A 25,448-nucleotide genomic window follows, 5' to 3' on the forward strand; every position below is an offset into this window, starting at 1 on the left:
TTCTTACTTCTCCATATCCTCATCAGCATTTGTTGTTTTTTGTGTTTTGAATGATTGCCATTCTAGTTGGAGTTAAGTAAAATCTCAGGGTAGTTTTGAATTGCATCTCTCTGATGGCTAATGATATTGAACTTTTTTGGTATATTTATTGACCATTTGAATATTCTTATTATTTTTCTTTTAAATTTGCTAAAATACATCAAATCAAATATTTTAATGTAAGAATCTAGTGCACTAATAAAAGTATAAAAGTAAATAAAATAAATCCAGTGAACTAGATGTTCAAAACCTAAGCCCATCAAATTAATGAAAATTAACCAATCTTTGTAATGATAGTATTATAACTTCTTCAGGCTTTTTGAAATTTTAGTTATTAATATAATCATATATAGCATATTTAAACATATAGCTATTAAATCATAATAAATAAGTCTACTAAAAAGTACCAATCAAAAATGGAACCAAATGGAAATTATGAAGAGGACATGAAAGTATTTAAAATTAAACATATTAAGTGAGTTAAGCAGCAACTTAGACATCTCTCAAAAGACACAAAAGTAAATGTAGATATAAAAAAGTACTCAAAATGCATGACATAATAATATAAAAATATGTTAAAGGATGTATATGATAGATCTATGCATAACATCATTCTAGACATGCTTAAAAAAGAAAAAAATAGAAATATTTTTAAGATAATATTTGAAGTAAAAGAGCTGTTAAAAGAATGAAAAATTCCAATAAGCATATATATAGTTACATAAAGTAAAATAAATAAAAATGCATGCCTGTAATCCCAATACTTGAGAGACTGAGACAGGAGGATTGCAAGTGCACAGCCAGCCTCAGCTACTCAGTGAGAGAGTGCAACTTAATGAGACCCTGTTTCAAAATAAAGAATAAAAAACCTTATCAGAGGAGTAAGTGGTAAAAATGTTCTCCCATTCTGTTGGCTCTCAAATTAGGTTCTTGACAGTTTCCTTTGCTGTACAGAAGCTCTTCAGTTTTATGCAATCCCACATATTGATTCATATTTTAGTTTGTTGTGCCTTTGGAGTCTTGGTGAGAAAGTTTTTATCTGTGCCTATGTTTTGCAGTGTTGGACCTATGCCCTCTTCAAGGAGCCTCAAGGTCTAATTTCCAAGTCTTTGCTCCATCTTAAATTGACTCTTCTACAGGGTGAGAAAGTGGGATTTATTTCCATTTTTCTACATATGGTTAACCGGTTTTGTCAACAGCATTTGCTGAACAGACTATCTTTCTTTCAGTGTATGATTTTGGCCCTTTTGTCAAATATCAATTGGCTGTAAGTGTGTGTAAGTGTAATATAACTGTGTGTAAGTGTGTAAGTGTGTGTAAGTGTGTAAGTGTGTGTAAGTGTAAAATATCATTTGGCTGTAAATGTAAGTATACTCCATTGGTCTGTGTATCTGTTTTTGTGCCAGTACTATGCTGTTTTTATTTCAATTGCTTTGTAGTATAGTTTAGAGTCAGGCATTGTGATTTGTCTTGCATGTTTTTTTTGTTGCTGAGAACTACTTTAGCTATACTCGGTTTTTTGTTGTTCCTAATCAGTTTAAGGATTTTTATTTCTATTTCTGTGAGGAATGATCTTGGTAGTTTAATGGGTATTGCATTGAATCAGTAGATCAGTTTGGAAGTGTGGCAATTTTGATAACATTTATTCTGCCTATTTATGAACATGGAAATCTTCCCATTTTCTAAGATCTTCAATGTCTTTTTGAATTGTTTTATAATTTTTTGTAGAAGCTTTTTACCTCCTTGTTAAAGTTTATTCCTAAGTGTTTGATCTTTTGTGGGAAATCCTTAGTGGTAGTGTCTTCTGGATTTCTTTAAGAGGATTTATGGTTGGTGTACAAAAAAACTTGTGCTATTTTAAGATTGATTTTGTATCCAGACAATTTGCTGAATTCATTGATCAGTTATATAGGCCTTTTGGTTGAGTTTGTTGGGTCTTCTAAGTATTGTATCATGTCTTATGCAAATAGTAGAAGTTTGAGTTCTTTTTCTATTTGTATTCCTTTTATTTCCTTTTCTTGCCTTATTGCTCTGGCTAAAGTATATATTAAAGAGAAATGGCAATTATGGACATCTTTGTCTTCTTCCTGGTTTTAGGGTTATTATCAAAATTTTCCCCATTTAATATGATCTTAACTGTGGGCTTATCTAGACTATACAGAGAACTCAAGAAACTCACCACTAATAAAACAAATAACCCAATTAAAAATGGCAAGTGAATTAAATAGATACTTCACAAAAGAAGAAATTCAGATGGCCAATAAATGCATGAAAAAATGCTCACATCATTAGCAATCAGAGAGATGCAAATCAAAACTATTCTGAAATTTCACCTAACTCCAACTAAAATAACAATCATTCAAAACACAAACACAACAATTGCTGGTGAGAATGTGGAGAAGTGGAAACTCTAAAACATTGTTGATGGGATTAAATATTAGTGCAACCCCTTTGGAAAACAGTATGGAGGATCCTCAGAAGAATAGAAATAAAGTTACCATATGATCCAGTGATACCACTTCTGGGTATCTACCCCCCCAAAAGAAAAACAGACTACCAAACTAAATTATGTGTAATTATGTTCATAGCTGCACAATTCACCATTACCAAACTATGGGACCAGCCAAAATGTCCATCAACAGATGAATGGATTATAAAATTGTGGAATATATATACAATAAAATTTTACTCAGCCATCAAGAAAAACACATTTACATCATTTACAGGGAAATGGATGGAACTGGAGGGCATTTTACTAAGTGAAATTAGTCAGTCAAGAAAAATAAGAAATCAGATTTTTTTTTAATATGCAAAAGGTAGAGAGAAATGGGTAACAGAAGGGACTCTAGATTAAGGAGATTTTATAGATGAGCAAATAAGGTGACCTAACTGAGGAGATTGGAGGGATGAAGAGGAGAACTCTCTAAAAAATATGGTGTACTTAAATAAACATCAAATTCAATCACTAAGCCAAGCAAAAGAAGGAAAGAGGGTGAGGGAATGGGTGGAAACTGGGCAGGGTGGGTGATGTGTGCAAGCATGTCTTCACCATCTTTTATCTCATTAAGATGTATGAATATAATGCACCAATAAAAAAAAAAAAAAAGGCCGGTGTGGTGGTGCACGCTTGTAATCCCAGCATTCGGGAAGCTGAGACCAGAGGATCGCTGTTCACAGACAGCCTCAGCTATCTAATGAGACCCGGTTTCAAAATAAAGAATAAAATATAGGGCAGGGGATGTAACTTTGAGGTTGAATGCCTTTGGGTTCCACCCCCAGACCCACAAAAAAAAAATGGTAACAAAAACAAAGAATAAAAATATCAGGACTGGAGGGGTAGCTCAGAGGTAGATGCTCCTGGGTTAAATACTTAAAAGGCTGAGACAGGAGGATTGCAGGTTTTTGTCCAAATTCAGTAACATAGGAAGAGACTTTCAGCAACTTAGTAAGACTCTGTTTCAGTGCAAAAAATGAATTAACAACCAGGGGTGTAGCTTAGAGTAGAAGTTCCCTTGGTTCAATTCCTAGTCAACACACACACACACACACACACGCACACACACACACACACACACACACACATTATTTGTGTGTATACACAAATAAATAAGCAGATAATACCAAGTGCTGCCAATTTTAAGGGGAAAGGACAAATTCCTTCATTCCAATAAACAATCACATTCGACAAGTATTTAGGGAAACAAGTAGTTTTATTCATAGATCAATAGACTAGAAAGGCAAATATTTTATTATATATTTAGTAACATAATTCTTCCATAAATTTCCATTTATCTTCATTTCTATTTTGTCAATAGAAAAAACATTCTTAAAAAAAATTAAAAGGAGGAGTATGACTAAGCCACTTAGTGATTTGAGAATTTGGGGAGGGAAAACCAAATTCTTGATCCCAGCACCTTCCTTCCTCCTTCTCTTGAGTTCCAGGCTGTCAATGGATTTAGAATTCTCTTCTAGTCTTCTGTTGCATCAGTTTTGACAGGAGCATGCTAACCATGACAGATGTGTTGCAATTTTCTGACATAAAGTTAATATTCAAACAAATATTCTAATAGTTTCCTTGAGTGAGATTTAAAAAAATGGCACATAATTTTGGCAATTAATTTAAGGAATGAGTGGTTTTACTAGTGGTTTAAAAAAATTAAAACCATACAGGGTCTTGACTTAATGGCTTCGATTTCCTCTTTTGTGTAGTAATTCTGTGGATGTCTTTTGATGGTCATGCCTAGGTACTGTCAATAGACAGTATTTCAATGGTCTCTCAATTTCTGCACAAGTGTGATAGTTTTTCTTCCAGATAATCTATTCAAAAATGTTTGTGTAGAAAATAGCCTTGTAATATAAAGACAGTTTTTCCTCTAGGAGAAAAGAGATTTATTTGCTGTCTAGGACACAAAAAACAATGTTCTCCTCTGGGCAAAGATAAGGATGCTTTTGCTGCTAGTCTTTTAAGTTGGAGGGTTTCTAAACTTAGGGTTCTTCAGCTGTGATATATATCTACTGTGTTTATATAAACTTTGAGCAATGTTGAGTAATATTGATCAAGAAAATGGTATATAATATGTATTGAATTGTTAGGTGCAATTCAAAGTGACAAAATTTTGTCCTTCTGAATCCTAGTGTTTTCTCAGTGTCCTGAGGAAATACAATTAACAAATAACAAATATTATTTAAGCTTGAAGTAGTTCTAGTACTTAGGAAGCTAAGTAAAGAGGATCCTAGGTTGGAGGCTAGCACACTGTAACTTAGTGATATCCTGTTTCAAAATTGTATGTTCCTAGAATTGATCCTTAGTACCACTAAAACAAACAACAACAAGAAGAAACAAACAGAACAAATAAAAATGTATTTAAGAGAGCCCAGAGCCTATACAGGACTATAATTGTGGCTGCTCCAAGGCTGAGGAAGAAGGATCTCAATTTTTACTTCCTCTGCAAATTAGCAATACTTCGTCTCAAAATAAAATGAAAAGGTCAGTGGTTGACCATTTGCCTACTTTTTACAAGTCCTGGATTGGATTCAATTCCCAGTACTAAAAGAACAAAGAAAACAAACAAACAAACAAACAAAAACTGTAAAATGGAGTATTTAATGAGTCAGAATAATAATAGGTGGATAGATTCAGATAATAATAGTGAATAGATTCACTAGAGCTGGTTTATTGAAAAAAGTCCCAATGTTTTATCCACACCTTCTGGATAGAACTTTTTGATAAATACACATATGATTTTTTTTAATAGCAGATGATTCTGGTAGGTATAGAGATACTAATTGTAAAATCTCATTTGAGTTGTGGGTTACACTACAATTCTAAATGTAAAATTTGGAGTAGACAAGTATTTGAGACAAAAAGCAAATAGAAATAAAATTTTAAAAGATATTTGATTCCAATAGCATACATTGGCGAGAAGGAAAGAGTTGTTCTACAAATGATGTAAGCAGTTATAACTTCAACTTTTACAAAAGGGAAATAAAAACAGCAGAGACAAATCTCACTATAGAAAATTTTATACCATAATAATATATGTAACAAATAAAATTTTACCAAATGTTTGCATTATTCAAAAGGAAAGACAGTTATAAGATTCTCCCATACCCTTGTGGATTATTTTCCAGATAAAAAACACATGGGATGGGAGAATCTTGCCTAGAAAAGGCTTAAGCTGCCAATATGGCCCAGGTCAGAGGGGTCTGCTCACAGGAGATAATCAAGGCCATGCCACTAGAAGTTCACACTTTCATGTAATATTTTCCTAACAAAAGTTTTGGGATTCTAAGGGGAATTTTAAATTGAGAGTGAAACCAGGTATGGTGGCACATGCTTGTAATCCCAGTACTTGGGAGGCTGCGGCAGGAGGATCAAAGGTTTGTGGCCACCCTCAACTTCTTAGTGAATGATTTTGTAACTGAGAGAGACCCTGTTTCAAAATAATGAATTAAAAAATAGGGCTGGGGGTGCTTTGGAGGTAGAATGTCTTTAAATTCAATCCCCAGTGCTGTAAAAAAAAAAAAAAAAAGAGTTTGAATATGCTGTATGAGAAAAAAAAAAGCCTTCTCAAATAAGGCCTAATGATTGAGGTTGTCACCATTACAAATTTCTAAACTTTGCCAGAAGGCAGCAATATTTCAAGTGCTGATCTAAGTGAGGGAACTTTGCATAATGGAATTTCCCTCCAGCTATTCTAAACATAGTACCGTAATTAAACTTATGTAAGATTTTCCCCAATGCAGCCTATATTCACAAACCATGGGCTCTAGACACCTCCACAATGAGTGATGATGTATGGGCAAAACCTAAGCCCACATGTTCCCTCTATTCCCTTCCCCAGATGCCACTGAGTTTGCACCATGATCTCTGGCACAAGGCACTCATTATGGCCTTTCTGAAAACAAAACTTTTCCTTGTGTAACTATACTAGTGCCTAAGATTTAGCATACTTTCTAATTTCTAGTTTCCCTGTCAGTCTTAGTGTATTTGTGCAGCTACAAGAAAATTACTGAGGCCAGGCATGGTAGCATACACTTGTAATCCCAGCATACGAGAGGTGGAGACCAGAGGATCAGAGTTTGCCAGCAGCCTCGGCTACTTAGGGAGGCGCTTCACAACTCAGTGAGACCCTGTTTCAAAATAAAGAATAGCTGGGCGTGGTGGCGCACGCTTGTAATCTCTGCACTTGGGAGGCTGAGACAGGAGGATCGCGCAGGTTTGAAGCCAGCCGCAGCTACTTAGTGAGGCTTTCAGTAACTTAGTGAGAACCTGTTTCCAAATAAAATATAAAATAGGGTGGGAGTGTAGAAAGTCTCTGGCTTCCACCCCAGTACCACAAAAATAAATAAATAAATAAATAAATAAATAAATAAATAAATAAATAAATGGGGCTGGCGATGTAGCTCGGAGGTAAGATGCTCCAGGTTCTACCCACAGTACAGATTAAAAAAAAAAATGCCTGAAACTGGGTAACATATAAACTACATATATTCACTGACCAGAGTTCTGGAGGCTGAAAAGTTCAGGATGGAGTCACTTGCTGGTGAGGGCTTAGTCTCTGCTTCGAAGGTCACACCTTGCTGCATCCTCACGTGGTAAAGATCACTAGGCCAAAGGAACTAAGCCATCTCTCTCTAGGCCTTTTATAATGCATCAATTCATAGATAAGTGCAGAGTCCTTATTCTGAATTATATTTCTCAAAAACTCTACCCTTTAATACCACCACAATGGGGATTGTTTCAGCATGAATTTTGTAGGACACACATTAAAGCCCTACCACTCTCTTTTACCTAAGAATTTTCTTATATTCTTGCTTATCTTGTTTATATTTTTATAATTTTTAACACTATAGGTAAGCTTATCCAACACAATTTTAAAAATTCTCTCTTTTATTACTCTTCTTTAACTTTAAATAGATTGTTATGTCCCTAGTCAAGTGAATTTAATTGTGCAATGTATTTTATGACCGTGTCTTCATATATCAATTTGTGCTATGGATACTAATCTCACAGATGTCCTTGCAATATACTGTATTAAGAAAATCAACTTGTTTTCCAAATTTTCACCTAATTCCTAGATAAATTTGACATAGGAGCATATCACAATGAAAAATATAAGAGTATGCATTACCTTGATGACTTTTATTTTGTTCATGTTGAATCCAGAAAATTATTGCCATTATATTGAATTTTTGGAAGGTGAGGAGAAATTTCTGCATTAAGTTACCTGTAATAAAATGAGACACAACATAGAAAACCTCCTACTTGATTCTTAATATTGAATATTGCTAGGGCAGGGTTTTCTAACTCTGTGTCCATGACTAAAGTATCTATGGAATGTCTTTATTGTCAATGAACACTTTGAAGTTTAAAGTATTTTTTCCTGAAAAGTAATGTCTTATCATTTTCAAAAACCTTGGCCAAAACATTTAAGAATCACTGTCCTTGCTTGGCACATCTTCCACAATATTTTCTTCAAATATGTTTCTAAATATTTATAATTTTAAATTATTTTTATTAGAGCAAAACTGGTAAACTATTGCAAAAGCTGTCACAAATTTTCAGTCTCTTCTTGTCATACTTTGTCTCACACTCTAAGATAGAAAGCAGAAAGCAGGCCAACACGAATGAGATACATAAGGAATGGAATTTGAAGCAGACTTAATTCAACAGGGACAGTAGTACAGATGAGCAGAAATAAACAATAGATTTTCTACATGGCTAAATTTAGAACCATATAGAGCCGGGCATGGTGGCGCACGCTTGTAATCCCCGTGCTTGGTAGGCAGAGACAGGAGGATCGTGCAGGTTCAAAGCCAGCCTCCCTGGCTTAAGAGACCCTGTTCCCAAATAAAAATATAAAATAGGTCTGGGAGTATAGCCTGGAGGTAGAAGGGTTTCCAGGAACCCCAGTACCACACACACACACACACACACACACACACACACACACACACACAAAATAGAACCATATAGGTATTTAAAAACCAAGAGACTGAATTTAGAACCTATCAATGTATGTTTTTGTTAGAAATGAAGCAGTTGAGTAACTGAAACTACACATGTGATGGAAAAGCATTATTGTAGAAAATGAGGTAGACCTTTTTTTTATCTAAATGTATTTTGTTCCAATTTCAATATCATGTATGGGGAAGACGAGGGAGTGGGGAGAGAGCCCAGGAGAAGCTGACTAAGTGCTCTGAGCATGTATGTCACTATCACTCTGAACTACATTATGATGTCAGACTATAATATACCAATGAGACTATATAAAATATATATTTTCTTATATCTTAATATATGGCTTTCTCAACATCATTTAAATAGGAGGTGAACAAGCCAGGCTTTTAAAATAGTCATATCACAGTATAATAATAGATATTCAGGAGAGAGGTGAGATCGGAAGGCAAGTTTGGCAGAGAAAGCATTATAAAAATATCTAGGGAAAAGAAAGCTAATGAGAATTGGCAGGGGCTCTCTGGCCAGCGTAGGATACATTATTTTATTTAAAGCAAGAGTGAGAAAGAAAGTTGTGAATTCTCAAGGGAAAAAAATACATTGCCTTCACTTGGCAGGATTAGAAGGATTATTTGATGCAAAGTCACAGTCGAGAGCTGGCTAAGGAGCCTGTGATGACTTCATGGCCCATAAATTCTCAGAAGGCAATGACTATAGCCGACCACAGCCAGGCCAATGGGAGGGTGTTGGTAGAGAGATAGCTGCTCTTTCAGAATGTAATAGAGAAGATTTTTAGCCCATTTCTAAGACCTATTGCCTGCTGTGTGGGCAGGAAAGAAAGAGAAAGCACGCATTGATGAAAGACTGCCCAGTATCAGCCTGAGAAAAATCCAGAGTCAGTTTAGCTACTGGAATACTGAACAGAGGGTCGTTCTAAGTCTGAATTCAAGGCAACAAATGCCTCTCAGTCTCACAGGTGACAAGCAGATTTAGTACTCCACAGGTCATGATGGCCCAGATCATGGTGCTTTATTATCTTGTATTTTAGATATTCAAAGAGTTATTGGGAGAGAGAGGGCTAAGATGCAGCACTATTCCAATAATTAAATTTTATGATGGTCACTAGCCATCAGGGAGCTGCAAATCAAAACTACGCGGAGATTCCATCTAACCCCAATCAGAGTGGCAAACATAAAGAAATCAAACAACAACAACTGCTGGCAAGGATGTGAGGAAAGAGGAACTCTTTTACACTGTTGGTGGGAGTGCATAATAGTTCAGCCACTATGGAGATCAGTATGGAGATTCCTTAGAAAACTGGGAATAGATCCACCATTTGATCTGGCTATACCACTCTTGGGTATCTTTCCAAAGGGGTTGAAATCAGAGAACTACATTAGCATACATATACCCATGTTCATAGCAGCACAGTTTGTAATAGCCAAAATATGGAACCAACCTATATCTCCATCAACAGAGGAATGGAGGACTCTGGTTTGCAGACAGCTTCAGTTACTGAGTGAGGCCCTCCGCAACTTAGTGAGACTCTGTTACAAAAAAAAAAAAGTGGTATATATACACTCAAAAAAAAATTAGTCATTTTCAAAAAATTGGATGTAATTAGGCAATATTACGCTAAGTGGAATCACTCAATTTTAAATAAGTCCAAGATTATGTGTTTTCTCTCATACTTTTAAATTAAAGAGAATATGAAAAGCAAAAGGAAATTCAGATAAATTATGAGAAAGACTAGTGGAATAGTAAAAGGAGATTAGGAGATGGAGGTGGGAAGTGAAAAAGAGAAAACTGAGGAAAAAAGCAATTCAGATACTGTTATGTTTATATATGAAGGTATCACTTCCAGTCTCAGTCTCACTAACATGTACAGAGAGGGAAGATGGGGAGTGGGGAGGGATGCAAAGGGAAAGATAAGAAGTGCTGTGTGCATTCATTCATGATTGCATCACTTTGAGTCACACTATGATGTATTATTAAAATGTACCAGTTAAACATAAATAAATAAATAAATAAATAAATAAATATGATACAATGGCATGGCCTGTTTTACTTTTAACTACAAAAATGAACCACATGTGACATTTTCTGAAAACTGATATCTCAAAGAAGTCAGGATGGCATTGTAATTTCAATCATAACAGGACAAGAAATTGGGTTGTTCAACTTTAAAACTATTGATATTTTGGTCATCACGATTGTTTTGAGGACTATCATATGCATGTTTAGAAGTATTTCTTTCTCTAGTTGTTAAACATGTTTTCTGGAGAAAAATTATTTCTGAAAACAACCTCTGTTTTTGATAAGGGACATTTGATAACATGTGGAGATATGTTTGGTTGTCACAATTAAAGTCTGGGAAAAGTGATACAGGATAGGGATAATGCAAACCATTCTGAAATGCTAAGGAGAGCCCCTAAAACAAAAACAAAGAATTTCTAGCCAAAATTGTCAATAGCGCCAGTCAATAAACTCAACTTTTAAAAAAAACACAATCAAATTATTCCCTGAAGAGTAGAATTTTGTGAACAAACATGCTTTGAAATATACAAAACAAACATGCATACTTTGAGGTATAGCAGAGAAAAATACTAAAGAATTGAAAATGGATCCTAATATCATTGCATCAAAAACAAACTATAAGAACATCAAACATAAACAAAATTAGAAGATCAAAGTATCTGAAATAACACAGAGATTTTCTGAATTCTCATCTTAATTAAAAAAGATTTACATAAAACTTTTCAATGTGATGTATAAAGAAAAGATGTGTTTAGATTTTCTAATGAGCATTAAACAACCAAAGTGAAACAGGAAAAAATTTTTCATCCTCTAGTGAACCATGGTAGAAATTTACAAGGAAAGAATCTGAACATGAAACTTCTTTAAAAATCTTGAAATAAAACTATACAGCCAGATATGGTGTGTGGGGAAAAAAAATTGGCAAAAAGGACACATTAGGCCAGGCATGGTGGCGCACACTTGTAATCCCAGCCCAGCATTCAGGAGGCTGACACCGGAGGATTGTTGTTCATGGACAGCCTCAGCTACTTAGTGAGGCCCTCGGCAACTCAGTGAGACCTGGTTTCAAAATAAAGAATAAAAAATAGGGCAGGGGGTGTAGCTTGGAGGTCAAATACCCCTGTGTTCCATCCCCAGACCCCCCCCAAAAAGTACACCTTAAATTATCTGGTAATACTAAGCTCCTATATTCTCAAACTGTTAAATTACCAATAATTTTCTACATATTTGAAAGCTTTAGAGAGCCCTTTAAACAGTTTTGGGCTATTTGAGTAAAACATTTCTAATTATTTGACAAAAATATTTTATACTGGGAGACTTCCAAAAAGATGGCAACTGAAGGAAGCAGCACATATCAATCCTGCTGACACTAGGTCTCTATTGCAATGAAGACAGCATTCTGACAAAAGAAAAAAAAAAACAGCACGAATTTAAAAAGATCACAACAAGTGAAAGGTGGCAGGAAAATACAAAGGCTAGAAGCCCCCTCAGAAAGCAGAAAAGTGTCACAACTGCCTTCATCAGTCACAAAGGTGCCACCTTGCCTCACCTCACCCAATGGCCAAAGACCCACAGGAAAAAAAAAAATGACTTAAAGTAAGGGGTTGTAGCTTTAAGCCTCAGTTTCTTCTGTGCAAACACTGACTACAACTTGCAGCAGTGGTGGCTGTGCTCACCACACTCTCTGGAGATCCAAAGAAGTGCTCAACAATACCGTAACGAAACCTTTCATCTGCTGAGTATTCATATATTTGTAAGGTTGCATTAACTTTTTGCTTTTTTTTTTTTTTTTGTGGTACTGGGGTCCCTGGAAGCCCTTCTACCTCTGGGCTACACTCCCAGACCTATTTTTACATTTTTATTTGGAAACAGGGTCTCCTAAGCCAGCGCGTGTGGCTGGCGCAATACGCCTGTTTCTGCCTCCCAAGTGCGGGGATTACAAGCGTGCGCCACCATGCCCGGCGCTTTGTTTTGTTTTTGTTTGCTTGTGTGTGTGTGTGTGTGTGTGCTTGTTTGTGTGCTCTCTTCCCTTCCCCTTTCACAAGCCTCATACCTACTTGTACATACCTACTTTCTTCTCTCCATCCCTTTGTTTTTCATTTCTCTTCTTAGTATTTATTAAATCTGCTCCATATCACTATACTAAATACTCTACATTGGTTATTAGAATATTACTACATATTAACTATTTCTAATCTTTATTATATACTACCTTCCCAAACTCATACTCTCATTCTATTCAATCCTATCGGTGGCTTCACTCTGATCTTTATTTACAACTTCACATTCCTTCTTATTCAACCTTCACTGTTGGGAACAATACAACTTGCCCCTGGACATACAAGCTGACACTTAGAGACTGAGAGAAAACTATCAAAACAACTTCTGAATATAGACTTATAAAATCATGAAAAGGAGGAAAACAAGGAAGCAATGCGCTCCTACAACCCCACAATAACAGAACCTGACAACACAGAACTGTAGAGATTGACAGCAAAACTCAGAAATTTAACAGTAAAAATGATACAGTATTTCTGAAAAAAAAGAGATCCTGAAAAAAATTAAAAATTGAAATAATTGAAGTGAAGGCATCAATACAAACTATCAACAGTACAAAAATTCCACTAAACCAAAAACTGGTTTCTCAAAAAAAAAAAAAATATATATATATATATAGATAGATAGATAGATAGATAAGCCATTAGCCAATTTAAACAAAAAAAAGAATCATTCCAAATTATGAAGAGATAAAAAGGAGATATTACCACTAACAGTGGAGAAATTTAAAGGATTATAAAAAAACTACTGTGAAAAATTATACTCCAAAAAAACAAAATTTCTAAAACAAATTAACAACTTTATATATAAATACCAGCCTTGTAATCTAAATAAAGAAAACAGAAAATTTAAACCAACCTATAACAATCAAAAAGATTGAAGCAGCAATGAAGAGTCAAACAAAAGCCCAGGACCTAATGGTTTCCCAAGTGAATTTTACAAAATCTTTTTAGAAGAGCTAATCCCAATACTCCCCAATATGTTTTGTAAAATAGAAAGAAACAGGACTTTTTCAAATACATTCTATGAATCTAACATCATATTAATACCCAAACCAAATAAGGACAGCTCAAAATAAACTACAGGCTTATATTGTTGATGAATTTAGAAGCAAAACTGCTAAACAAAACAGTAGCTAAATGAATTAAAAACCACATAAAGAAAAGTATACATCATGACCCAGTAGGCCTTATTCTAGGGATGCAAGTCTCGTTTAAGATAACAAAATCAATCTATGTAATTCATTACATTAACAGAAACAAAGACAAAAATCATATGATTGTTTCAACAGACACTAAAAAAAAAAAATTCAAAAACTCCAACACCCATTTATGCTAAAAGCACTGCAAAGAATCGAGATAGATAGAACATAGCTCAAGATCATAAAGGCAATCTACAATAGACCCACTGCCAATATTATATTAAATTGGAGAAAACTTCTAAAATTCCCCCTAAAAATAGGAACAAACAAAACAAGCATGTCCATCATCACCATTTCTTTTCAACATAGTACTTGATACTCTAGCAGGAGCAAAGAAACAAGAAAAGGAAATCAAAGTAGTACAAATAGTAAAAGAACTAAAACTATTTCTCTTTTCAGATAACATAACATGATACTATACTTATAAGACCAAACAAATTCAACCAAAAGGTTAATGGAACTGATCAACAAATGAAGCAAAGTGTTTGGATGCAAAATCAATAAAAAAAATTATAACATTTCCAGTATCACATTTATAAATCCATTGAAAAAGAAATTCAGAAAACACTTCCACTCAGGATTGTCCACAAAAAAAAAAAAATCAAATAAAATACTTAGGAAAAAACCTAACCAAGAAAGTAAAATACCTTTATAAAATATTATAGAACATTGTAAAAAGAAATTAAAGAAGACCCTAGAAGATAAAAAAAAATCCATGTTCTTGGATAGGCAGAATGAATATCATCACAATAGCTATACTTCCAAGAGTGATCTATAGATTCAATAAAATACTCATTAAATTACCAAGATCATTCCTCACAGACATAAAAAAAAATGATCCTTAAATTCATTTTGAAAAACAAAAAACCCAGAATAGCCAAAGTAGTTCTCAGCAACAAAAACCATATGGAAGGAATCACAATATCTGATTTTAAACTATACTACAAATACAAAATAATAAAAACAGCATGGCATTGGCAAAGAAATACATAGACCAATGGAGCAGAAGAGAAGACTCAGAATAAAATCTGCACACTTACAGCCAATTGATTTTTGACAAAGGGGCCAAAAACATACACTGGAAATAACATAACCTCTTCAACAAATGATTTTTTTTTGTGTGGGTCTGGGGATGGAACCCAGGGGCATTTATCCTCCAAGCTACACCCCCTTCCCTATTTTTTATTCTTTATTTTGAAACCGGGTTTCACTGAGTTGAAGAGGGCCTCACTAAGTATCTGAGGCTGTCCGCAAACCATGATCCTCCAGGTCTCAGCCTCCCAAATGCTGGGATTACAAGTGTGCACCACCATGCCCGGCTAAAAATGATGTTTGCAAAACTGGTTAATCTTATGCAGAAAAATGGAAATAAACCCCACTTTCTCACCTTGCATAGGAATCAACTCAAGATGGGCCAAAGACTTAGAAATTAAATTAGAGATCTCAAAGCTCCTTAAAAAAGGCATAGGTCCAACACTGTAACACAGAAACCAAAATGCACAGAAAAGTAAAAGGCAGATCAATATGTGAGACTGCATTAAAATGAAGAACTTCTGTACAGCAAAGGAAGCTACCAAGAATCTCAACAGAGAGCCAACAGAATGGAACAAAATTTTTTCCAATTATTCCTCTGATAGAGGACTAATATCTAGAATATACAGAGAACTCAAGAAATCCAGCACTAAAACCAATTAAAAAATGGGCAAGTGAACTAAATAGACACTTCACAAATGAAGAAATTCAATGGCAAATAAATGTATAAAAAATGCTCAACATCATTAGCAATCAGAGGGATGAAAATTAAAAGAACCCTAAGATTTTACCTAACTCCAACTGGAACAGAAGTCATTAAAAACACAAATAACAACAAGTGGTGGCAAAAATGTGGAGAAGCGGGAACTCTAATGCATTGTTGTTGGGATTGCAAATTAGTGCAACCAATTTAGAAAACAGTATGGAGGATCCTCAGAAGAATGGGAATGAATCTACCACATAATCCAACAATACCACTCAAAAGACGGAATTTACTCAAAAGAATGGAAACCAAACTACTAAACTAATGAATGCATATCTATGTTCACAGCTGCACAAATTAAAGTTGTAAACTTTGGAACCAGCTAAAATGTCTATCAACAGATGAATGGATTACGAAACTATGGAATATGTACACAGTGAAATTTTACTCAGCCATAAAGAAGAACACAATTATGTAATTTACAGAGAAATGGATGAAAGTGGAGAACATTAAACTAAGTGAGATTAGTCAGTCACAAAAAGTATGAAATACTCTCCCTAATATGGGGATGCTAGCGAGAAAATGGGTCATAGGAGAAACTCTAGACAAAGAACAAGAAACTATAGATGAGAAAATAATGGGAACTAAAGGGGATGGTAGGGGGAAAGAGGAAAATTCCATAATTCACATGATCTACGTTCACAAATATATCAAAATCAATCACTAAGACAAACATGAGAAGAAGGGAGGGGGAGGAAATGGGGTGAGAATTAGGTAAAGGCTAATTGAGTGATGGGTATATGTATGCTTTATGGCTGCAATATACCAATATAAAGATTAAAAAATTACTACTATCAGAAGTTTGAAATACTTAAAGTGATCAAATTAATGGGAATGTAAGAAACTAAAATTTGATTCATATTTTGGTAAATGTCCTATGAAAGTCTCAATATTCAAATGGAATGCTATCAGAATCCCATCTGAATATACCACCATACCTGGATTTTCACTCCAGTGTTTATATATCTTCCAACTATCTATATCAAGCAGGTTATTTTACCTTATATAAATCTCAGTTCTGACATCTAAAATTGATAGTAACAAATCTTGCCTTGCACAAGGGCATGGTAGTTCATGCATGCAATTCTAGTACTTGGGTGGCTGAGACAGGAGGGCTACAAGTTAGTGGTCAGCTCAGCAATCTAGTGATACTGTCAACAAACCAGCAAGTCTGTGTTTTTTGTTCTGTAATTTGTTTTTTTATTATTAAAAAAAGAATAAAGTATTGGACCAAATGAATATACATTCACTGTAGATGGGGAGTTATTAAGTTAATTAATTTATATCTATGCCATTCTTCATAAAGGCTATCTATTCCTTCCTACATAACAATTTCTAAACTTTCATTGCCTAGCTTTATAACATTACAAAATCAGAATCTATTTCTATATAGATTTTTTTATTTATAAGTGGAACATATTGAAAATGGTGTATATTTAGATTGTGCTTTGTGCCCTTCCCCATTTTTCTTTCCCCCTCCCAATAAAGAGTGTCCAGGTTAAGCAGGTTATATTTATACTATTACACATACTCGTATGTAGCTCCTCCATTGAACAACCTCACCGTTCTTCCTCTCCTATCCTTCCATTCAAGCTTTGCTGAGATTTCCCCTCCATCATCTGGAGTTCCTCTGATATTACCACTATTTCCTAGCTTGGGAATATTAGAGAAAACATATGTCCCTTCTCTTTCTGTGCTTCACTAATCTCACTTAACATAATGTTCTCCAGTTCCTTCCATCTTCATGCAAATGCTATTATTTTATTCTTCTTTATAGCTGAATAGAAGTCCATTGTGTTTATTTCCCAGAATTTTGCAATCCATTCACCTGTTGATGGATATCCAGGTTCGTTCCATATTTTGGCTATCACAAACTGTGCTGCTATGAACATAGGTATGCATATGTTAATGTAGTTCTCTGATTTTAACCCCTTTGGAAAGATACCCAGGAGTGAACTCAACCAAAAGACTTCTGGAGCTGATAAACCAATTTAGCAAAGTTGCAGGATGCAAAATGATTCTACAGAAATCAGTTGCTTTTCTTTATGCCAACAATGAATCCACAACAAAAGAAATAAAGAAAACTATTTCATTTACTATAACCTCTAAACCAATAAAATACCTAGCAATAAACCCAACCAAATATGTCGAAGACCTCTACAAGAGAAAACTACAAAACATTAAAGAAAGAAATTGAAGAAGACCTTGGAAGATGGAAAGATCTCCCTTGCTCATGGATAGGCAGAATAAATATCATCAAAACGGCCATTCTGCCAAAAGTGATCTATAGATTCAATGCAATCCCCATTAAAATACCAACAATGTTTCTCATAGACCTGGAAAAATCAGTTAAAAATTTTGTATGGAGAAAGAAAAGACCTAGAATAGTCAAAGCAATTCTCAGCAACAAGAACCAGGCAGGAGGCATCACAATCTCGGACTTCAAATTATACTATAGAGCAATAGTAGTAAAAACAGCATGATATTGGCACAACAATAGGCAGACTGACCAGTGGAACAGAATAGAAGATACAGAAACAAACCCACACATTTATAGTCAACTGATCTTTGACAAAGGGGCCAAACTCATACGCTGGAGAAAAGACAGCCTTTTCAACAAATCGTGCTGGGAGAACTGGCTATCCATTTGTAGAAAGTTGGATCTAAATCCTTACTTCTTACCATGCACAGGAATCAACTCAAGATGGATCAAAGACTTAGAAATTAGACCAGAGACTGTGAAGTTATTAGAGAAAGGCATAGGATCAACACTCCAACATATAGGCACAGGCAGTAACTTTCTCAATAAGACTTCCAAAGCACAGGAAATTAAAGCAAGAATTAATAAGTGGGATCTCTTCAAACTAAAGTTTCTTCTTATCAAAGGAAACCATCAAGAACCTAAAGAGGAAGCCTACAGAATGGGAGATCTTTACCAGCCACCACTCTGATAGGGGGCTAATCCAGAATATAAAAAGAGCTCAAAAGAGTCTAGACTACCAAAACAAACAATCCAATCAAGAAATGGGCAACTGAACTGAATAGACACTTCACAAAAGAAGAGATACAAATGGCCAATAGATACATGAAAAGATGTTCAACATCATTAGCCATCAGGGAGATGCAAATCAAAACTATGCTGAGATTCCATTTAACCCTAATCAGAGTGGCAAGCATAAGGAAATCAAACTACAACACATGCTGGCGAGGATGTGGGGAAAGAGGAACTCTTTTACACTGCTGATAGGAGTGCAAACTAGTTTAGCCACTATTGAGATCCATGTGGAGATTCCTTAGAAAACTGGGAATAGATCCACCATTTGATCTGGCTATACCACTCCTGGGTATCTTTCCAAGTTCCTGTTTTAAAACAAAAAATAGCCAGGCGTTGTGGCTCAAGGTTGTAATCCCCGCGCTTGGGAGGAGGAGACAGGAGGATCACGCAGGTTTGTAGTCAGCCCCACTGGCTTAAGAGTCCCTGTTTCCAAATAAATTATAAAAAAACATAAAATTGGTCTGGGAGTGTAGCCCAGAGGTAGAAGGGCTTCCAGGAACCCCAGTACCACACACACACAAAAATAATAATAATAATAATAATAATAATAATAATAATAATAATAATTTAAAAGGCTAGAAGTGTGGGTCAGAGGTAGAATGCCTCTTGATTCAATCTCCAGTATCCCCACTCCCAACATACACATATGCACACATTGCCTTGCCCACTCTCAGCTGTTTTTAATGAAATAAATATGCAAATACCTTTAGAAACTATCAAGTAGATTATTTGTGATACTTTCACCCTTTAATTTAGAAACAAGACAAAATTCTCTCTTTCTAGTATTATTCAAAACTTGCTATTTTTTTATGTTTTGGAATTTACATGTTGTATTTGATAAACTTGCTATTTTAAATAAATCCATATAAAAACAAAATTTATCTTCTAAATATCCAGGCAACCTCCTGAGTTTCTGTGAGTTTATATCTTAATTCAATGAGGACTACATAATATATTTTAACAGATAATTAATGCAGAATAGATTGGGTTTGGATTTTCAACTATAACAAATATAAAGCAGCAAAGTGTAATCAATATTAATATCCATTTTTTATTGAAAAGCTAAGAGACAAAATGTCATTATTTTAGGCTACATATTTTAGGTATAAACATACCAGATACAGATAAATTTGTTATATCACAATTATGGTAGATAAAAATTATATCTTTCTTTATTATTCTTTCTCTCATGTCCACTGTGCTCATAGAACAGTCAAATACTTTAATAGAATTAGCCAAAATTGTAATAAAAATTCTACTAGTTATAACAAAATAGTTTTAACAACAATTTTAACTTTAGAGATAAATTTTTAGAGACAATTTAGCCTAAATAATCCCTTAAATCATTTACATGTATAAATGAGTGGCATAAAGTATTTCTGGATAAAATATATTTGAAAAATCAAATTATATGTTCCCTTTTTTCATTAAAATGGAGAGTTGACTTAATTTTTTAGTTGTCATTTGTCTCAATGAGCCTGAAGAAAGTAATTTACCCTTGTTTAAGCACTGCTTTTTATCTTGTGCCCTTTAATATTGATTTCTTTCTCCCATATTTCACTATTAACATAATTATCCTTTGTTAGAACCTATTTCAAGTGCTATCCAGAAAAAAGTTACTCCTATATAGTCATAATATTTAAAACAGTCATATATTGAATATTCTCCAACTTTCGTTCTCTATAGAGCCCATTGCAATTTATATTTTAAGACAAATTTTATTTGTAATTGTTCTCCATGATTTAATTATTATAATCTACACTTCATCCAGCACCTTCAAATATATTGTTTCTTGTGCAAAAATATTCAGTAAATATTGATCCATACTATTGTGAAAACATTCTACTAACACGTATACTTTGTGATGAATTATTGATATATTCCTGAAGTTAGCCTTTGAGAGTAAAACCACCTACTGGCTACTGCAGAAGAAAATAATTCAACTTAGACCTAAGTAAACAAGTAAATTGAGTAAAGCAAATGTTACTAAATTTTTCCTAGTTATATCACTACTGGTCAAAAATTAATATAACTTTTCTCAGAATTTATATTAAAACCTCAAATTACAGTATATTCTATGTTGCAAGAACTTAAAAACTAAAAATTATTCAATGAAATATACATGATTTCACAAAAAGATCCAAGAATTCAACTGTGTAATTATAGACAATTGTAATCTCTGAGTATATTTATTTTTTAAATGGTCCTGCTTAAAGAAATGGCTTCAAGGCTCAATAAAGATTAAAATTACTTTGGAGATCATACAGTTCATGCTTTTATTTCATAGATGTCAGAAATGAGACTCAGCTTGTTTCAAATTAAGGTTTATACACTATCTTCTAAATGTCAAAGGTATTTATTACTACAGTATCATCCTTTTTTCTTTGCCTTTTTTGACAATATTCTAATTAATTCTTTTTAATGTTTATAATTGAAACTATCATGAAAAGAGCTCGATTTCAACACCACATGTAAATCTATGCCAAATATTTCATGAAATAGCAACTATGAAAATATATAACATAGTTCCTATCAGATCTCTTACCCCTTGCTAAAGTCATAATTTCTCTGCATACCATTGGTTAATTAAACAAACTTTATAGAAAATTTGTTGGCTGTTGCTAGTTTCTTCTCTCTTTTTGATTCCTATGTGTCTATTTTACATAATGCAAACTAATTCTATTTTTGAGTAAATAGAAACAAAAATGTACAAATAAAGATCTCTGGAGAAGGAAGGAGGTTCTGAGTAGAAAGGCATTTTATTTCTTTTGAGTAGTACTATAAAGGAACTGATGTCAAGAGTGTAAAATTCACATTAAAATCCATGTCCTCACCTGTATGTGGTGGTACACTCTTGTAATTACTCCCAGTACTTGGGAGGCTGAGACAGGAGGATTTTAAGTTTAAGGTCAGCCTCAGTAACTTAGTAAGATCCTCAGCAAATTGGCAAGACTTTTTTTTTAATTAAAAAAATAAAAATAAAAAGGACTGGATGTATAGTTTGAAGGTAGAATGCCCCTTAGTTTAATCCAGACAAAACAAAACAAGTCACAGCCTTAGACATGACTGGGCAAGAAAGCAATGTATACCTGAGGAGCCTGCCTCCCAACAAATTAGTAAATCCCAAGACTTAGACTTTATGTTTAACACATTAAAATATACTTGAGTGAGATTGTCTGGCATTATGATACATATATCATAAAGAGTAGAACAATTTTTAAAGAGAGAACTTCTGACCAAATAGAAGAATTCAGAACATTATTTTGTGAAGGGCAATAAGTAATTAAAATGTTTGGTTAAATATGAAGTGAAATAAAGCCTAAAAATATTGGGTGAAAAATAGTGTCTTCATGTTTAGAAAGCCACAAACATTAAGATCTTATTGAAACCATTTTCCCCGACATTGAAGAAAGTCTGTAAAAAATGAGAAAATTAGCAGATTGTCTAATAGGTTGTAGTTTTTGGTTAAAGGATATGCATTAACCCCCCCCCCAATAACTTGGGAGAAAGTATGTTTGACAGAAATTTTAAATATTGAAAAATTGGGGAAGTTATTGATTTACATTTTATTTATTAAGAAGGAGAAACATAGATGGTTATAGTAACTCATAGTTTAGTTTGAGGATTTGGGATTTTATTAACATGGTTTGTGGTAAACAGTTTTAATGAGATCCCTACACTTCTCTTCTCTTGGTAGTCATACTATTGTAAAATATCCTCTCCATGAGTATGTATAAGATGTGAAACTATTTCTAATCCACAAAATATAGCAGAATTGATGAGTTGTGAATCCAATAATTATATTTTAATATATAATATTTCATCTTGGAAGATTCTCTCTTTCCTGGTTTTTGAAAAGGCCATATTGTGAACAAGCTTATGGGGAGATTCACATAGAATGTGCTTTGTATCACATCCAGTAAAAAATCCAAGGCCAAAGAGTGATAACCCTGGGGGTTGGGGAAATCAACCAGCCATTCCAGTGATTTTGCAAGTAGATCTATTGTTATAAAGCCTCTGAATGAGAACCAAACTCTATTTATCATCCTCATTCTAGACTTAATGGGATTCAGTTAAACTATGCCCCAACTCCTGATCTGGCCAAATTGAGAAATAATTGATATATGTGTGTTTAAGATGACAAATCTGTAGTAAATTACTACATGTATAGAAATTAATGTATTAAAAAATAGTGAGAGAGAATGAATGATTTTTTGACAATAAAATGGAAGTTTTACAAACTGATCTGCATCAAATAAGTGTATATTTTTGTTTTTTGTATTTATTTATTTATTTATTTATTTATTTATTTATTTATTTATTGGTGGTACTGAGGATGGAACCCAGGGGCTTTCTACCTCTTGGCTATACTCCCAGACTTATTTTATACCTTATTTGGAAACAGGGTTTCACTAAGTTGCTGAGAGCCTCACTAAGTAGCTGAGGCTGGCTTTGAACCTGTGTGATTCTCCTGTCTCAGACTCCCAAGCTCAGGGATTACAAGTGTGTGTCACCATGCCCAGCATAAGTGTATATTTTTAATAATTTTGGGGAAAAAACTTGCTGTGGTTGGAATATGGCTTGTCCTTCCTTAATCTCATGTTGAAATTAATCCTCATTATGAGATATGAATAGGATGAATTGGTTGATTTTTTAGGGGCAAATAGAACTCCTCCTACATGAATGGATCTAGTGGTTATTTTGGCCTAATGCATTTTGCCTATTTTCTGCCAAGCCTAAATACTAGAACTTTTGTCTCATATTTCTATTATGCCAGATCTGGTCTTTATACTTCATTTTGTATGGGCTTCTATTTTCTCTAAGATTCTAAAACACATCCCAGCAGCATCTCAGTAAAATTTGGTGGGGAGAAGCTTTTACAGGGGTATTGTAATCTGTACCAGGGAAAAGCTTTTCAATAATGATAAAATGTTCTTTTCCCTCTGACTCAGCATCTCATATCCCTTAGACACTCTGCCAACTCCTCCGGGTACCTGTCAATCAAGCAATCAATCCAGCACTTATAGCCCCTATCCTTTATTAGTGGATACTAAACTTACCTAAATCTCTTACATTGAATTTCATTCTAATTATTGACCAAGTGGTCATAAAAGAAAGTAGAGATGATTTTGGTGGGGGTGGATTGTTTTTATACAAAGCAGAGGGCTCTGCATAATCTTCAAAAAAGCAGGATGTTTTTTATCCGTTAAGAGGGAGGACTGAAGCATTACTTCCACTGCAAATTCGTGAACTCAAAGGAATCTGAGAGTTCAACTGGCCAGCCAGATGTTCCTTTTCAGAGACTTCAGCTACATTCCTTTCCAGTAAGAATTCTGACCTTGACACAGCAGACCTGCCCAGTTGAAAATGCAACATCCTTTGAAGTTCTGCTACTCAAAAACTTAATTTGGGACCTTTTCCTCATCTTTCTTTGTCCTCTAGCTGCAGGAGACTAAGAGATCTTTGCATGTTGCCAACGAGGCTCTCTGGCACTCACATTTAGCCTTTAATGACCAATTAATTATCCTCTACCTTTCATTATCTTTCTCCACAAAGTTCATGAAAGTGCTTCAAGCAAAAGGCATCCAATTCAAAAACCATCAATCTACTTCCCAATATGTTAAATTAATGATAATATTGTTCCTGTCAGTGGATTTTCTTTTACAGTTTAATCCATGCCAGTTCTCTATGGCAGAAAAATGCCAGGCTGTGTTCAACTACCACAACATGAAATCCTCTTTGCCGTCTGGCTAGCCCATGACTCAGCTTTAAATCTGAGCACTTTAAAATCTGAGCCTGCTGTCCACTCTTACTCTACCCATTATCATGACTCATTTATGTGTGGGTTACCTTGAAAGTCAATATTAAGCTAGGAATTAGCATGTTGGAATTTTATTGTATCTCAGTGGAAACAAGGAAGATATCAGGTCTGGAATAAAAGAGAACTTATTGAGCTGAAATCAAAAGCAAGAACTTGAGAACTAGTGCATCTCTTTTGACTAATTTCTAGTTGAATAAATTATAGAAAAATAAACTCCAAATAGCCCAGCCACTGAGTTGAGGCTGATCCTAGAAAAAATGTGCAATCCTGCCAGCTATATCTGAAAAAGGCTGCCAACTGAGGGTTGTAAATCAGAAACATGTTGAAAAGTTGGAGTGAGGATTTGGGTAGATAAATACCATAGGCATATCCTTAACATTATCATGATTTTGTCTAATTTTACACAATCTTTCATTAATGATGGATAAAATTAATCATAACTCCCATGAAACTGTACCATTTAGTTTTTATCCTCCATCTATTCACCCTGCAGTCTTAATTTGCCATTCACTTCTTTTCTTCTTTTCTTTTCTTTCTTTCTTTCTTTCTTTCTTTCTTTCTTTCTTTCTTTCTTTCTTTCTTTCTTTCTTTCTTTCTTTCTTTCCTTTCTTCTTTCTTCCCTTGTACTTGGGAGTAACTCCAAAGCCTTCTACTTCCAAGCTGCACCCTAACTTTTTTTTTTATTTCTTATTTTGAAATAAGGTGTCACTAAGTTGCTGAGTCTTGCTAAATTCCTGAAACTGGCCTCAAACCTGCAATTTTCTTTTTTTTTTTTTTTTTTTTTTTTGGTCTCAGCATCCCATGTACTGGGATTACAAGTATATGTTATCCATGCCTGACTGGCTACTAGCTTTCTAATTATCAATATTCCTTGGTCCTTATTCTAAATTCTAACCATAATCCATGATTATCAGACTGCATGGTGGAACACTCCTGTAATTCCAGTACTTGAGAGGATAAAAACAAACGATCTCAGGTTCA

The sequence above is a fragment of the Muscardinus avellanarius genome, assembly GCF_963383645.1.
Source record: "Muscardinus avellanarius genome assembly, chromosome: 5".
In the NCBI taxonomy this organism is placed as follows: domain Eukaryota; kingdom Metazoa; phylum Chordata; class Mammalia; order Rodentia; family Gliridae; genus Muscardinus; species Muscardinus avellanarius.